The sequence below is a fragment of the Gorilla gorilla genome, chromosome 19, assembly GCF_029281585.2.
Source record: "Gorilla gorilla gorilla isolate KB3781 chromosome 19, NHGRI_mGorGor1-v2.1_pri, whole genome shotgun sequence".
NCBI lineage: Eukaryota > Metazoa > Chordata > Mammalia > Primates > Hominidae > Gorilla > Gorilla gorilla.
Window position 1 is genome coordinate 14,953,298 of NC_073243.2, and position 21,002 is coordinate 14,974,299.

The window sequence follows — 21,002 nt, forward strand, 5'->3', positions numbered from 1 at the left end:
ATCTACACCGCTATCAGTATGAACATGGAAATATCTACACCGCTATCTGTATGAACATGCAGATATCTACACTGCTAACTGTCTATCAATGGAAATATCTACACTGCTATCTGTATGAACATGCAAATATCTACACCGCTATCTGTATATCAATGGAAATATCTACACTGCTATCTCTATAAACATGGAAATAACTACACAGCTATCTGTAAAAACATGGGAATATCTACACCGCCACCTGTATGAACATGGAAATATCTACACTGCCATCCGTACGAACATGGAAATATCTAAACCGCCATATGTTTGAACATGTAAATATCTACACCGCCATCTGTATGAACATGGAAATATCTACACCGTTAACTGTATGAACATGGAAATATCTATACCGCTATAAGTATGAACATGGAAATATCTACACCGCTATCTGTATGAACATGCAAATATCTACACTGCTATCTGTATATCAATGGAAATATCTACACTGCTATCTCTATAAACATGGAAATAACTACACTGCTATGTGTATAAACATGGAAATATCTACAACGCCATCTCTATGAACATGGAAATATCTACACCACCATGTGTATGAACATGGAAATATCTTCACCGCCATCTGTATGAACATGGAAATATCTTCACCGCCATCTGTAAGAACATGGATATATCTACACCGGCATCTGGATGAACATGGAAATATCTACACCGCTATCTACATGATCATGGAAATATCTACACAGCTATCTGCATATACATGGAAATATCTACACAGATTTCTCTATAAATATGGAAATAAGTACAGCGCTATCTCTATAAACTTCGAAATATCGACACCGCCATCTCTATGAACATGGAAATATCTAAACCGCCATCTGAACGAACCTAGACATATCTACACTGCCATCTGTATTAAGATGGAAATATCTACACCGCTATCTGTATAAACATGGAAATCTCTGCGCAACTATCTGTATAAACATGGAAATATCTACACCGCTATCTCCATAAACATGGAAATATCCACACCGCTATCTGCATAAACATGGAAATATCCACACCGCTATCTGTGTAAACATGGAAATGTCTACACCGCTATCTGTGTAAACATGGAAATATCTACACCGCCATCTGTGTAAACATGAAAATATCTACACCGCCATCTCTAAAAACATGGAAATATTTACACCGCCATCTGTATGAACATGGAAATATCTACACCGCCATCTCTATAAACGTGGAAATATCTACACCGCTATCTGTATGGAGTTGGAAATATCTACACTGATATCTGTATAAAATTGAAATTATCTACACAACTATCTCTATAAACATGGAAATATCTACACCGCCATCTCTATGAACATGGAAATATCTACACCGCCATTTGTATGAACATGGAAATATCTACACCGCCATCTCTATGAACATGGAAATATCTACACCGCCACGTGTATGAACATGGAAATATCTACACCGCCATCTTTATGAACATGGAAATATCTACACCGCCATCTGTACGAACATAGACATATCTACACCGACATATGTATTAAGATGGAAATATCTACACCACTATCTGAATAAACATGGAAATCTCTGCCCAACTATCTGTATAAACATGGAAATATCTACACCGCTATCTGCATAAACATGGAAATATCCACACCGCTATCTGCATCAACATGGAAATATCCACACCACGATCTGTGTAAACATGGAAATGTCTACACCGCTATCTGTGTAAACATTTAAATATCTACACTGCCATCTGTGTAAACATGAAAATATCTACACCGCCATCTCTAAAAACATGGAAATATTTACACCACCATCTGTATGACCATGGAAATATCTACACCGCCATCTCTATAAACGTGGAAATATCTACACTGCTATCTGTATGAACTTGGAAATATCTACACTGCTATCTGTATAAAATTGAAATTATCTACACAACTATCTCTATAAACATGGAAATAGCTACACTGCTCTCTGTATAAACATGGAAATATCTACACCGCTATCTGTATAAACATGGAAATACCTTCACCGCTATCTGTATAAACTTGGAAATATCTACACCGCTATCTGTATAAACATGGAAATAACTTCACCGCTATCTGTATAAACATGGAAATATCTACAACGCTGTCTCTATAAACTTGGAAATAACTACACCACTATCTCTATAAACATGGAAATATCTAGACCGCCATCTCTATAAACATGGAAATATCTACACCACCATCTGTATAAACATGGAAATATCTATACCGCTATCTGCATAAACATGGAAATATCTACACCGCCATCTCAATGAACATGGAAATATCTACACCGCCATCTGTACGAACATGGAAATATCTACACCGCTAACTGTATGAACATGGAAATATCTACGCCGCTATCTGTATGAACATGGAAATATCTACACCGTTATCTGTATGAACATGGAAATATCTACACCGCTATCTGTATGAACATGGAAATATCTACACCTCTATCTGTACGAACATGGAAATATCTACACCGCAATCTGTATGAACATGCAAATATATACACAGCTATCTGTATATCAATGGAAATATCTACATTGCTATCTCTATAAACATGGAAATAACTACACTGCTATCTGTATAAACATGGAAATATCTACACCACCATCTGTATAAACATTGAAATACCTATAACGCTATCTGCATAAACATGGAAATATCCACACCGCCATCTCTATGAATATGGAAATATCTACACCGCCATGTGTATGAACATGGAAATATGTAAACCGCCCTCTATATAAACATGGAAATATCTACACCACCATCTCTATAAACATGTAAATATCTACACCAGCATCTGTATGAACATGGATATATCTACACCGGAATCTGGATGAACATGGAAATATCTACACCGCTATCTGCATGGACATGGAAATAGCTACACAGCTATCTGCATATACGTGGAAATAGCTACACAGATTTCTCTATAAATATGGAAATAACTACAGCACTATCTCTATAAACTTCGAAATATCTACACCACCATCTGTATGAACATGGAAATATCTACACCGCCATCTGTACGAACATAGACATATCTACACCGCCATCTGTATTAAGATGGAAATATCTACACCGCTATCTGTATAAACATGGAAATATCTGCCCAACTATCTGTAAAAACATGGAAATATCCGCACCGCTATCTGTATAAACATGGAAATATCTACACCGCTATCTGCATAAACATGGAAATATCCAAACCGCTATCTGTGTAAACATGGAAATGTCTACACCGCTATCTGTGTAAACATGGAAATATCTACACCGCCATCTGTGTAAACATGAAAATATCTACACCGCCATATCTATAAACACGGAAATATCTACACCGCCATCTGTATGAACATGGAAATATCTACACCGCCATCTCTATAAACGTGGAAATATCTACACCGCTATCTGTATGAACTTGGAAATATCTACACTGCTCTCTGTATAAAATTGAAATTATCTACACCACTATCTCTATAAACATGGAAATATCTTCACTGCTGTCTGTATAAACATGGAAATATCTACACCGCTATCTGTATAAACATGGAAATACCTTCACCGCTATCTGTATAAACATGGAAATATCTTCACCGCTATCTGTATAAACATGGAAATATCTACAACGCTGTCTCTATAAACTTGGAAATAACTACACCACTATCTCTATAAACATGGAAATATCTAGACCGCCATCTCTATAAACATGGAAATATCTACACCACCATCTGTATAAACATTGAAATACCTATAACGCTATCTGCATAAACATGGAAATATCCACACCGCCATCTCTATGAATATGGAAATATCTACACCGCCATCTGCACGAACATGGAAATATCTACACCGACATCTATATGAACATGTAAATATCTACACCGCCATCTGTATGAACATGGAAATATCTACACCGCTAACTGTATGAACATGGAAATACCTACAAGGCTATCTGTATGAACATGGAAATATCTACACCGTTATCTGTTTGAACATGGAAATATCTACACTGCTATCTGTATGAACATGGAAATATCTACACCGCTATCTGTATGAACATGGAAATATCTACACAGCTATCTGTATGAACATGCAAATATCTGCACAGCTATCTGTATATAAATGGAAATAACTACACTGCTATCTCTATAAACATGGAAATATCTACACCGCCACCTGTATGAACATGGAAATATCTACACTCCATCCGTATGAACATGGAAATATCTACACCGCTAACTGTATGAACATGGAAATATCTACACCGCTATCTGTAGGAACATGGAAATATCTACACCGCTATCTGTATGAACATGGAAATATCTGCACCGCTATCTGTATGAACATGGAAATATCTACACCGCTATCTGTATGAGCATGGAAATATCTACACCGCTATGTGTATGAACATGCAAATATCTACACAGCTATCTGTATATCAATGGAAATATCTACACTGCTATCTCTATAAACTTGGAAATAACTACACTGCTATCTGTACAAACATGGAAATATCTACGCCGCCATCTATATGAACATGGAAATATCTACACCGCCATTTGTATGAACATGGAAATATCTACACAGCCATCTCTACGAACTTGGAAATATCTACACCGCCATCTGTATGAACATGGAAATATCTACACCGCCATCTGCATGAACATGGAAATATCTTCACTGCCATATGTATTATCATGGATATATCTACACCGGCATCTGGATGAACATGGAAATATCTACACCGCCATCTTTATGAACATGGAAATATCTACACCGCCATCTGTATGAACATGCACATATCCACACCGCCTTCTGTATTAAGATGGAAATATCTACACCGCTATCTGTATAAATATGGAAATATCTCCCCAAATGTCTGTATAAACATGGAAATATCCGCACCGCTAACTGTATAAACATGGAAATATCTACACCGCTATCTGCATAAACATGGAAATATCCACACCGCTATCTGTGTAAACATGGAAATGTCTACACCGCTATCTGTGTAAACATGGAAATATCTCCACCGCCATCTGTGTAAACATGAAAATATCTACACCGCCATCTCTAAAAACATGGAAATATCTACACCGCCATCTGTATGAACATGGAAATATCTACACCGCCATCTCTATAAACGTGGAAATATCTACACCGCTATCTGTATGAACTTGGAAATATCTACACTGCTATCTGTATAAAATTGAAATTATCTACACCACTATCTCTATAAACATGGAAATATCTACACCGCTATCTGTATAAACATGGAAATATCTACACCGCTATCTGTATAAATATGGAAATATCTTCACCGCTATCTGTATAAACATGGAAATATCTACACCGCTATCTGTATGAACATGGAAATATCTACACCGCTATCAGTATGAACATGGAAATATCTACACCACTATCTGTACGAACATGGAAATATCTACACCGCTATCAGTATGAACATGCAAATATCTACACAGCTATATGTAGATCAATGGAAATATCTACATTGCTATCTCTATAAACATGGAAATAACTACACTGCTATCTGTATAAACATGAAAATATCTACACCGCCTCCTGTACGAACATGGAAATAGCTACACTGCCATCCGTATGAACATGGAAATATCTACACCGCCATCTGTATGAACATGTAAATATCTACACAGCTATCTATATATCAATGGAAATATCTACACTGCTATCTCTATAAAAATGGAAATAACTACACTGCTATCTGTATGAACCTGGAAATATCTACACCGCCACCTGTATGAACATGGAAATATCTACACTGCCATCCGTACGAACATGGAAATATCTCCACCGCCATCTGTGTAAACATGAAAATATCTACACCGCCATCTCTAAAATCTTGGAAATATCTACACCGCCATCTGTATGAACATGGAAATATCTACACCGCCATCTCTATAAACGTGGAAATATCTACACCACTATCTGTATGAACTTGGAAATATCTACACTGCTATCTGTATAAAATTGAAATTATCTACACCACTATCTCTATAAACATGGAAATATCTACACTGCTATCTGTATAAACGTGGAAATATCTACAAAGCTATCTGCATAAACATGGAAATATCTTCACCACTATCTGTATAAACATGGAAATATGTACAATGCTGTCTCTATAAACTTGGAAATAACTACACCACTATCTCTATAAACATGGAGATATCTACACCGCCATCTCTAAAAACATGGAAATATTTACACCACCATCTGTATAAACATGGAAATATCAATACCGCTATGTGCATAAACATGGAAATAACTACACCGCCATCTCTATGAACATGGAAACATCTACACCGCCATCTGTACGAACATGGAAATATCTACACTGCCATCTGTATGAATATGGAAATACCTACACCGCCATCTGTATGAACATGGAAATATCTACACCGCTAACTGTATAAACTTGGAAATATCTACACCGCTATCTGTATGAACATGGAAATATCTACACCGCTATCTGTAAAACATGGAAATATCTACACCGCTATCTGTATGACCATGGAAATATCTACACCGCCATCTCTATAAACGTGGAAATATCTACACTGCTATCTGTATGAACTTGGAAATATCTACACTGCTATCTGTATAAAATTGAAATTATCTACACAACTATCTCTATAAACATGGAAATAGCTACACTGCTCTCTGTATAAACATGGAAATATCTACACCGCTATCTGTATAAACATGGAAATACCTTCACCGCTATCTGTATAAACTTGGAAATATCTACACCGCTATCTGTATAAACATGGAAATAACTTCACCGCTATCTGTATAAACATGGAAATATCTACAACGCTGTCTCTATAAACTTGGAAATAACTACACCACTATCTCTATAAACATGGAAATATCTAGACCGCCATCTCTATAAACATGGAAATATCTACACCACCATCTGTATAAACATGGAAATATCTATACCGCTATCTGAATAAACATGGAAATATCTACACCGCCATCTCAATGAACATGGAAATATCTACACCGCCATCTGTACGAACATGGAAATATCTACACCGCTAACTGTATGAACATGGAAATATCTACGCCGCTATCTGTATGAACATGGAAATATCTACACCGTTATCTGTATGAACATGGAAATATCTACACCGCTATCTGTATGAACATGGAAATATCTACACCTCTATCTGTACGAACATGGAAATATCTACACCGCAATCTGTATGAACATGCAAATATATACACAGCTATCTGTATATCAATGGAAATATCTACATTGCTATCTCTATAAACATGGAAATAACTACACTGCTATCTGTATAAACATGGAAATATCTACACCACCATCTGTATAAACATTGAAATACCTATAACGCTATCTGCATAAACATGGAAATATCCACAACGCCATCTCTATGAATATGGAAATATCTACACCGCCATGTGTATGAACATGGAAATATGTAAACCGCCCTCTATATAAACATGGAAATATCTACACCACCATCTCTATAAACATGTAAATATCTACACCAGCATCTGTATGAACATGGATATATCTACACCGGAATCTGGATGAACATGGAAATATCTACACCGCTATCTGCATGGACATGGAAATAGCTACACAGCTATCTGCATATACGTGGAAATAGCTACACAGATTTCTCTATAAATATGGAAATAACTACAGCACTATCTCTATAAACTTCGAAATATCTACACCACCATCTGTATGAACATGGAAATATCTACACCGCCATCTGTACGAACATAGACATATCTACACCGCCATCTGTATTAAGATGGAAATATCTACACCGCTATCTGTATAAACATGGAAATATCTGCCCAACTATCTGTAAAAACATGGAAATATCCGCACCGCTATCTGTATAAACATGGAAATATCTACACCGCTATCTGCATAAACATGGAAATATCCAAACCGCTATCTGTGTAAACATGGAAATGTCTACACCGCTATCTGTGTAAACATGGAAATATCTACACCGCCATCTGTGTAAACATGAAAATATCTACACCGCCATATCTATAAACACGGAAATATCTACACCGCCATCTGTATGAACATGGAAATATCTACACCGCCATCTCTATAAACGTGGAAATATCTACACCGCTATCTGTATGAACTTGGAAATATCTACACTGCTATCTGTATAAAATTGAAATTATCTACACCACTATCTCTATAAACATGGAAATATCTACACCGCTATCTGTATAAACATGGAAATATCTACACCGCTATCTGTATAAATATGGAAATATCTTCACCGCTATCTGTATAAACATGGAAATATCTACACCGCTATCTGTATGAACATGGAAATATCTACACCGCTATCAGTATGAACATGGAAATATCTACACCGCTATCTGTACGAACATGGAAATATCTACACCGCTATCAGTATGAACATGCAAATATCTACACAGCTATATGTAGATCAATGGAAATATCTACATTGCTATCTCTATAAACATGGAAATAACTACACTGCTATCTGTATAAACATGAAAATATCTACACCGCCTCCTGTACGAACATGGAAATAGCTACACTGCCATCCGTATGAACATGGAAATATCTACACCGCCATCTGTATGAACATGTAAATATCTACACAGCTATCTATATATCAATGGAAATATCTACACTGCTATCTCTATAAAAATGGAAATAACTACACTGCTATCTGTATGAACATGGAAATATCTACACTGCCATCCGTACGAACATGGAAATATCTCCACCGCCATCTGTGTAAACATGAAAATATCTACACCGCCATCTCTAAAATCTTGGAAATATCTACACCGCCATCTGTATGAACATGGAAATATCTACACCGCCATCTGTATGAACATGGAAATATCTACACCGTTAACTGTATGAACATGGAAATATCTACACCGCTACCAGTATGAACATGGAAATATCTACAACGCCATTTGTATGAACATGGAAATATCTACACCGCCATCTCTATGAACATGGAGATATCTACACCGCCATTTGTATGAACATGGAAATATCTACACCGCCATCTCTATGAACATGGAAATATCTACACCGCCATGTTTATGAACATGGAAATATCTACACCGCCATCTGTATGAACATGGAAATATCTTCACCGCCATCTGTATGAACATGGATATATCTACACCGGCATCTGGATGAACTTGGAAATATCTACACAATGCTTTCTACATGAACATGGAAATATCTACACCGCTATCTGCATATACATGGAAATATCCACACCGCTATCTGTGTAAACATGGAAATGTCTACACCGCTATCTGCGTAAACATGGAAATATCTACACTACAATCTGTGTAAACATGAAAATATCTACACCGCCATCTGTATAAACATGGAAATATCTACACCACCATCTCTATAAAGGTGGAAATATCTACACCGCTATCTGTATTAACTTGGAAATATCTACACTGCTATCTGTATAAAATTGAAATTATCTACACCACTATCTCTATAAACATGGAAATATCTACACTGCAGTCTGTATAAACATGGAAATATCTACACCGCTATCTGTATAAACATGGAAATATCATCACCGCTATCTTTATAAACATGGAAATATCTCCAATGCTGTCTCTATAAACTTGGAAATAACTACACCACTATCTCTATAAACATGGAAATTTCTAGACCGCCATCTCTATAAACATGGAAGTATCTACACCACCATCTGTATAAACATGGAAATATCTATACCGCTATCTGCATAAACATGGAAATATCTACACCGCCATCTCTATGAACATGGAAATATCTACACCGCCTTCTGTACGAACATGGAAATATCTACACCGCCATCTGTATGAACATGGAAATATCTACACCGCCATCTGTATGAACATGGAAATATCTACACTGCTAACCGTATGAACATGGAAATATCTACAAGGATATCTGTATGAACATGGAAATATCTACACCGTTATCTGTATGAACATGGAAATATCTACACCGCTATCTGTATGAACCTGGAAATATCTACACCGCTATCTGTATGAACCTGGAAATATCTACACCGCTATCTGTATGAACATGGAAATATCTACACAGCTATCTGTATATCAATGGAAATATCTACACTGCTAACTCTATAAACACGGAAATAACTACACTGCTATCTGTATAAACATGGAAATATCTACACCGCCATTTGTATGAACATGGAAATATCTACACCGCCATGTGTATGAACATGCAAATATCTACACCGCCATCTGTATGAACATGGAAATATCTTCACCGCCATCTGTATGAACATGGATATATCTACACCGGCATCTGGATGAACATGGAAATATCTACACCGCTATCTGCATGAACATGGAAATATCTACATCGCTAACTATATGAACATGGAAATGCCTACACCGCTATCTGTGTGAACATGGAAATATCTACACAGTTATCTGTATGAACATGGAAATATATACACCTCTACCTGTATGAACATGGAAATATCTACACCGCTATCTGTATGAACATGCAAATATCTACACCGCTATCTGTATGAACATGCAAATATCTACAATGCTCTCTCTATAAACATGGAAATAACTACACAGCTATCTGTAAAAACATGGGAATATCTACACCGCCACCTGTATGAACATGGAAATATCTACACTGCCATCCGTACGAACATGGAAATATCTACACCGCCATCTGTTTGAACATGGAAATATCTACACCGCCATTGGTATGAACATGGAAATATCTACACCACCAAATGTATGATGATGGAAATATCTACACCGTTAACTGTATGAACATGGAAGTATCTACACCGCTATCAGTATGAACATGGAAATATCTACACCGCTATCTGTATGAACATGCAGATATCTACACTGCTAACTGTCTATCAATGGAAATATCTACACTGCTATCTGTATGAACATGCAAATATCTACACCGCTATCTGTATATCAATGGAAATATCTACACTTCTATCTCTATAAACATGGAAATAACTACACAGCTATCTGTAAAAACATGGGAATATCTACACCGCCACCTGTATGAACATGGAAATATCTACACTGCCATCCGTACGAACATGGAAATATCTAAACCGCCATATGTTTGAACATGTAAATATCTACACCGCCATCTGTATGAACATGGAAATATCTACACCGTTAACTGTATGAACATGGAAATATCTATACCGCTATAAGTATGAACATGGAAATATCTACACCGCTATCTGTATGAACATGCAAATATCTACACTGCTATCTGTATATCAATGGAAATATCTACACTGCTATCTCTATAAACATGGAAATAACTACACTGCTATGTGTATAAACATGGAAATATCTACAACGCCATCTCTATGAACATGGAAATATCTACACCACCATGTGTATGAACATGGAAATATCTTCACCGCCATCTGTATGAACATGGAAATATCTTCACCGCCATCTGTAAGAACATGGATATATCTACACCGGCATCTGGATGAACATGGAAATATCTACACCGCTACCTACATGATCATGGAAATATCTACACAGCTATCTGCATGTACATGGAAATATCTACACAGATTTCTCTATAAATATGGAAATAAGTACAGCGCTATCTCTATAAACTTCGAAATATCGACACCGCCATCTCTATGAACATGGAAATATCTAAACCGCCATCTGAATGAACCTAGACATATCTACACTGCCATCTGTATTAAGATGGAAATATCTACACCGCTATCTGTATAAACATGGAAATCTCTGCGCAACTATCTGTATAAACATGGAAATATCTACACCGCTATCTCCATAAACATGGAAATATCCACACCGCTATCTGCATAAACATGGAAATATCCACACCGCTATCTGTGTAAACATGGAAATGTCTACACCGCTATCTGTGTAAACATGGAAATATCTACACCGCCATCTGTGTAAACATGAAAATATCTACACCGCCATCTCTAAAAACATGGAAATATTTACACCGCCATCTGTATGAACATGGAAATATCTACACCGCCATCTCTATAAACGTGGAAATATCTACACCGCTATCTGTATGGAGTTGGAAATATCTACACTGATATCTGTATAAAATTGAAATTATCTACACAACTATCTCTATAAACATGGAAATATCTACACCGCCATCTCTATGAACATGGAAATATCTACACCGCCATTTGTATGAACATGGAAATATCTACACCGCCATCTCTATGAACATGGAAATATCTACACCGCCACGTGTATGAACATGGAAATATCTACACCGCCATCTTTATGAACATGGAAATATCTACACCGCCATCTGTACGAACATAGACATATCTACACCGACATATGTATTAAGATGGAAATATCTACACCACTATCTGAATAAACATGGAAATCTCTGCCCAACTATCTGTATAAACATGGAAATATCTACACCGCTATCTGCATAAACATGGAAATATCCACACCGCTATCTGCATCAACATGGAAATATCCACACCACGATCTGTGTAAACATGGAAATGTCTACACCGCTATCTGTGTAAACATTTAAATATCTACACCGCCATCTGTGTAAACATGAAAATATCTACACCGCCATCTCTAAAAACATGGAAATATTTACACCACCATCTGTATGACCATGGAAATATCTACACCGCCATCTCTATAAACGTGGAAATATCTACACTGCTATCTGTATGAACTTGGAAATATCTACACTGCTATCTGTATAAAATTGAAATTATCTACACAACTATCTCTATAAACATGGAAATAGCTACACTGCTCTCTGTATAAACATGGAAATATCTACACCGCTATCTGTATAAACATGGAAATACCTTCACCGCTATCTGTATAAACTTGGAAATATCTACACCGCTATCTGTATAAACATGGAAATAACTTCACCGCTATCTGTATAAACATGGAAATATCTACAACGCTGTCTCTATAAACTTGGAAATAACTACACCACTATCTCTATAAACATGGAAATATCTAGACCGCCATCTCTATAAACATGGAAATATCTACACCACCATCTGTATAAACATGGAAATATCTATACCGCTATCTGCATAAACATGGAAATATCTACACCGCCATCTCAATGAACATGGAAATATCTACACCGCCATCTGTACGAACATGGAAATATCTACACCGCTAACTGTATGAACATGGAAATATCTACGCCGCTATCTGTATGAACATGGAAATAACTACACCGTTATCTGTATGAACATGGAAATATCTACACCGCTATCTGTATGAACATGGAAATATCTACACCTCTATCTGTACGAACATGGAAATATCTACACCGCAATCTGTATGAACATGCAAATATATACACAGCTATCTGTATATCAATGGAAATATCTACATTGCTATCTCTATAAACATGGAAATAACTACACTGCTATCTGTATAAACATGGAAATATCTACACCACCATCTGTATAAACATTGAAATACCTATAACGCTATCTGCATAAACATGGAAATATCCACACCGCCATCTCTATAAACATGTAAATATCTACACCGCCATGTGTATGAACATGGAAATATGTAAACCGCCCTCTATATAAACATGGAAATATCTACACCACCATCTCTATAAACATGTAAATATCTACACCAGCATCTGTATGAACATGGATATATCTACACCGGAATCTGCATGAACATGGAAATATCTACACCGCTATCTGCATGGACATGGAAATAGCTACACAGCTATCTGCATATACGTGGAAATAGCTACACAGATTTCTCTATAAATATGGAAATAACTACAGCACTATCTCTATAAACTTCGAAATATCTACACCACCATCTGTATGAACATGGAAATATCTACACCGCCATCTGTACGAACATAGACATATCTACACCGCCATCTGTATTAAGATGGAAATATCTACACCGCTATCTGTATAAACATGGAAATATCTGCCCAACTATCTGTAAAAACATGGAAATATCCGCACCGCTATCTGTATAAACATGGAAATATCTACACCGCTATCTGCATAAACATGGAAATATCCAAACCGCTATCTGTGTAAACATGGAAATGTCTACACCGCTATCTGTGTAAACATGGAAATATCTACACCGCCATCTGTGTAAACATGAAAATATCTACACCGCCATATCTATAAACACGGAAATATCTACACCGCCATCTGTATGAACATGGAAATATCTACACCGCCATCTCTATAAACGTGGAAATATCTACACCGCTATCTGTATGAACTTGGAAATATCTACACTGCTCTCTGTATAAAATTGAAATTATCTACACCACTATCTCTATAAACATGGAAATATCTTCACTGCTGTCTGTATAAACATGGAAATATCTACACCGCTATCTGTATAAACATGGAAATACCTTCACCGCTATCTGTATAAACATGGAAATATCTTCACCGCTATCTGTATAAACATGGAAATATCTACAACGCTGTCTCTATAAACTTGGAAATAACTACACCACTATCTCTATAAACATGGAAATATCTAGACCGCCATCTCTATAAACATGGAAATATCTACACCACCATCTGTATAAACATTGAAATACCTATAACGCTATCTGCATAAACATGGAAATATCCACACCGCCATCTCTATGAATATGGAAATATCTACACCGCCATCTGCACGAACATGGAAATATCTACACCGACATCTATATGAACATGTAAATATCTACACCGCCATCTGTATGAACATGGAAATATCTACACCGCTAACTGTATGAACATGGAAATACCTACAAGGCTATCTGTATGAACATGGAAATATCTACACCGTTATCTGTTTGAACATGGAAATATCTACACTGCTATCTGTATGAACATGCAAATATCTACACCGCTATCTGTATGAACATGGAAATATCTACACAGCTATCTGTATGAACATGCAAATATCTGCACAGCTATCTGTATATAAATGGAAATAACTACACTGCTATCTCTATAAACATGGAAATATCTACACCGCCACCTGTATGAACATGGAAATATCTACACTCCATCCGTATGAACATGGAAATATCTACACCGCTAACTGTATGAACATGGAAATATCTACACCGCTATCTGTAGGAACATGGAAATATCTACACCGCTATCTGTATGAACATGGAAATATCTGCACCGCTATCTGTATGAACATGGAAATATCTACACCGCTATCTGTATGAGCATGGAAATATCTACACCGCTATGTGTATGAACATGCAAATATCTACACAGCTATCTGTATATCAATGGAAATATCTACACTGCTATCTCTATAAACGTGGAAATAACTACACTGCTATCTGTACAAACATGGAAATATCTACACCGCCATCTATATGAACATGGAAATATCTACACCGCCATTTGTATGAACATGGAAATATCTACACAGCCATCTCTACGAACTTGGAAATATCTACACCGCCATCTGTACGAAAATGGAATTATCTACACAGCTATCTGTATATCAATGGAAATATCAACACTGCTATCTCTATAAACATGGAAATAACTAAACTGCTATCTGTATAAACATGGAAATATCTACAGCGCCATCTCTATCAACATGGAAATATCTACACCGCCATTTGTATGAACATGGAAATATCTACTCCGCCATCTCTATGAACATGGAAATATCTACACCGATATGTGTACGAACATGGAAATATCTACACCGCCATCTTTATGAACATGGAAATATCTTCACCGCCATCTGTATGAACATGGATATATCTACACCGCCATCTGGATGAACGTGGAAATATCTACACCGCTATCTGCATGAACATGGAAATATCTACACAGCTATCTGCATATACATGGAAATATCTACACAGATTTCTCTATAAATATGGAAATAAGTACAGCGCTATCTCTATAAACTTCGAAATATCGACACCGCCATCTGTATGAACATGGAAATATCTAAACCGCCATCTGAACGAACCTAGACATATCTACACTGCCATCTGTATTAAGATGGAAATATCTACACCGCTATCTGTATAAACATGGAAATCTCTGCGCAACTATCTGTATAAACATGGAAATATCTACACTGCTATCTCCATAAACGTGGAAATATCCACACCGCTATCTGCATAAACATGGAAATATCCACACCGCTATCTGTGTAAACATGGAAATGTCTACACCGCTATCTGTGTAAACATGGAAATATCTACACCGCCACCTGTGTAAACATGAAAATATCTACACCGCCATCTCTAAAAACATGGAAATATTTACACCGCCATCTGTATGAACATGGAAATATCTACACCGCCATCTCTATAAACGTGGAAATATCTACACCGCTATCTGTATGGACTTGGAAATATCTACACTGATATCTGTATAAAATTGAAATTATCTACACCACTATCTCTATAAACATGGAAATATCTACACTGCTATCTGTATAAACATGGAAATATCTACACCGCTATCTGTATAAACATAGAAATACCTTCACCGCTATCTGTATTAATATGGAAATATCTACAACGCTGTCTCTATAAACTTGGAAATAACTACAACACTATCTCTATAAACATGGAAATATCTAGACCGCCATCTCTATAAACATGGAAATATCTACACCACCATCTGTATAAACATGGAAATACCTATACCGCTATCTGCATAAACATGGAAATATCTACACCGCCATCTCAATGAACATGGAAATATCTACACCGCCATCTGTACGAACATGGAAATATCTACACCACTAACTGTATGAACATGGAAATATCTACACCGCTATCTGTATGAACATGGAAATATCTACACCGTTATCTGTATAAACATGGAAATATCTACAACGCTGTCTCTATAAACTTGAAAATAACTACAATGCTATCTGTATAAACATGGAAATATCTACACCACCACCTGTACGAACATGGAAATATCTACAATGCCATCCGTACGAACATGGAAATATCTACATCGCCATCTCTATGAACATGGAAATATCTACACCGCCATGTGTATGAACATGGAAATATCTACACCGCCATCTGTATGAACATGGAAATATCTACACCGCTATCTGTATGAACATGGAAATATCTACACCGCTATCTGTATGAACATACAAATATCTACACAGCTATATGTATATCAATGGAAATATCTACATTGCTATCTCTATAAACATGGAAATAACTACACTGCTATCTGTATAAACATGGAAATATCTACACCGCCACCTGTACGAACACGGAAATATCTACACTACCATCCGTGCGAACATGGAAATATCTACACCGCCATCTGTCTGAACATGTAAATATCTACACAGCTATCTGTATATCAATGGAAATATCTACACTGCTATCTCTATAAACATGGAAATAACTACACTGCTATCTGTATGAACATGGAAATATCTACACCGCCATCCATACGAACATGGAAATATCTACACCGCCATCTGTATGAACATGGAAATATCTACACCGCTAACTGTATGAACATGGAAATATCTACAACGCTATCTCTATGAAAATGGAAATATCTACACCGCTATATGTAAAACATGGAAATATCTACACCGCTATCTGTATGAACATGGAAATATCTACACCGCTATCTGTATGAACATGGAAATATCTACACCGCTATCTGTATGAACATGCAAATATCTACACAGCTATCTGTATATTAATGTAAATATCTACACCGCTATCTCTATAAACATGGAAATATCTTCATTGCTATGTGTATAAACATGGAAATATCTACACCGCCATCTCTATGAACATGGAAATATCTACACCGCCATTTGTATGAACATGGAAATATCTACACCGCCATCTGTATGAACATAGAAATATCTACACCGCCATTTGTATGAACATGGAAATATCTACACCGCCATCTGTATGAACATGGAAATATCTTCACCGCCATCTGTATGAACATGGATATATCTACACCGGCATCTGGATGAACATGGAAATATCTACACCGCTAACTGTATGAACATGGAAATGTCTACACCGCTATCTGTGTGAACATGGAAATATCTACACCGCTATCTGTATGAACATGGACATATCTACACCGTTATCTGTATGAACCTGGAAATATATACACCGCTATCTGTATGAACATGCAAATATCTACACAACTATCTGTGTATCAATGGAAATATCCACACTGCTATCTCTATAAACATGGAAATAACTACACAGCTATCTGCATAAACATGGAAATATCCACACCGCTATCTGTGTAAACACGGAAATGTCTACACCGCTATCTTTGTAAACATGGAAATATCTACACCGCCATCTGAGTAAACATGAAAATATCTACAACGCCATCTCTATAAACATGGAAATATCTACACCGCCTACTGTTAGAACATGGAAATATCTACACCGCCATCTCTATAAAGGTGGAAATATCTACACCGCTATCTGTATAAACATGGAAATAACTTCACCGCTATCTGTATAAACATGGAAATATCTACAACGCAGTCTCTATAACCTTGGAAATAACTACACCACTATCTCTATAAACATGGAAATATCTAGACCGCCATCTCTATAAACATGGAAATATCTCCACCACCATCTGTATAAACATGGAAATATCCATACCGCTATCTGCATAAACATGGAAATATCTACACCGCCATCTCTATGAACATGGAAATATCTACACCGCCATCTGTACGAAAATGGAAATATCTACACAGCTATCTGTATATCAATGGAAATATCTACACTGCTATCTCTATAAACATGGAAATAACTAAACTGCTATCTGTATAAACATGGAAATATCTACAGCGCCATCTCTATCAACATGGAAATATCTACACCGCCATTTGTATGAACATGGAAATATCTACTCCGCCATCTCTATGAACATGGAAATATCTACACCGCCATGTGTACGAACATGGACATATCTACACCGCCATCTTTATGAACATGGAAATATCTTCACCGCCATCTGCATGAACATGGATATATCTACACCGCCATCTGGATGAACGTGCAAATATCTACACCGCTATCTGCATGAACATGGAAATATCTACACAGCTATCTGCATATACATGGAAATATCTACACAGATTTCTCTATAAATATGGAAATAAGTACAGCGCTATCTCTATAAACTTCGAAATATCGACACCGCCATCTGTATGAACATGGAAATATCTAAACCGCCATCTGAACGAACCTAGACATATCTACACTGCCATCTGTATTAAGATGGAAATATCTACACCGCTATCTGTATAAACATGGAAATCTCTGCGCAACTATCTGTATAAACATGGAAATATCTACACCGCTATCTCCATAAACATGGAAATATCCACACCGCTATCTGCATAAACATGGAAATATCCACACCGCTATCTGTGTAAACATGGAAATGTCTACACCGCTATCTGTGTAAACATGGAAATATCTACACCGCCACCTGTGTAAACATGAAAATATCTACACCGCCATCTCTAAAAACATGGAAATATTTACACCGCCATCTGTATGAACATGGAAATATCTACACCGCCATCTCTATAAACGTGGAAATATCTACACCGCTATCTGTATGGACTTGGAAATATCTACACTGATATCTGTATAAAATTGAAATTATCTACACAACCATCTCTATAAACATGGAAATATCTACACTGCTATCTGTATAAACATGGAAATATCTACACCGCTATCTGTATAAACATAGAAATACCTTCACCGCTATCTGTATTAATATGGAAATATCTACAACGCTGTCTCTATAAACTTGGAAATAACTACACCACTATCTCTATAAACATGGAAATATCTAGACCGCCATCTCTATAAACATGCAAATATCTACACCACCATCTGTATAAACATGGAAATACCTATACCGCTATCTGCATAAACATGGAAATATCTACACCGCCATCTCAATGAACATGGAAATATCTACACCGCCATCTGTACGAACATGGAAATATCTACACCGCTAACTGTATGAACATGGAAATATCTACACCGCTATCTGTATGAACATGGAAATATCTACACCGTTATCTGTATAAACATGGAAATATCTACAACGCTGTCTCTATAAACTTGGAAATAACTACAATGCTATCTGTATAAACATAGAAATATCTACACCACCACCTGTACGAACATGGAAATATCTACAATGCCATCCGTACGAACATGGAAATATCTACACCGCCATCTCTATGAACATGGAAATATCTACACTGCCATGTGTATGAACATGGAAATATCTACACCGCCATCTGTATGAACATGGAAATATCTACACCGCTATCTGTATGAACATGGAAATATCTACACCGCTATCTGTATGAACATACAAATATCTACACAGCTATATGTATATCAATGGAAATATCTACATTGCTATCTCTATAAACATGGAAATAACTACACTGCTATATGTATAAACATGGAAATATCTACACCGCCACCTGTACGAACACGGAAATATCTACACTGCCATCCGTGCGAACATGGAAATATCTACACCGCCATCTGTATGAACATGTAAATATCTACACAGCTATCTGTATATCAATGGAAATATCTACACTGCTATCTCTATAAACATTGAAATAACTACACTGCTATCTGTATGAACATGGAAATATCTACACCGCCATCCGTACGAACATGGAAATATCTACACCGCCATCTGTATGAACATGGAAATATCTACACCGCTAACTGTATGAACATGGAAATATCTACAACGCTATCTCTATGAAAATGGAAATATCTACACCGCT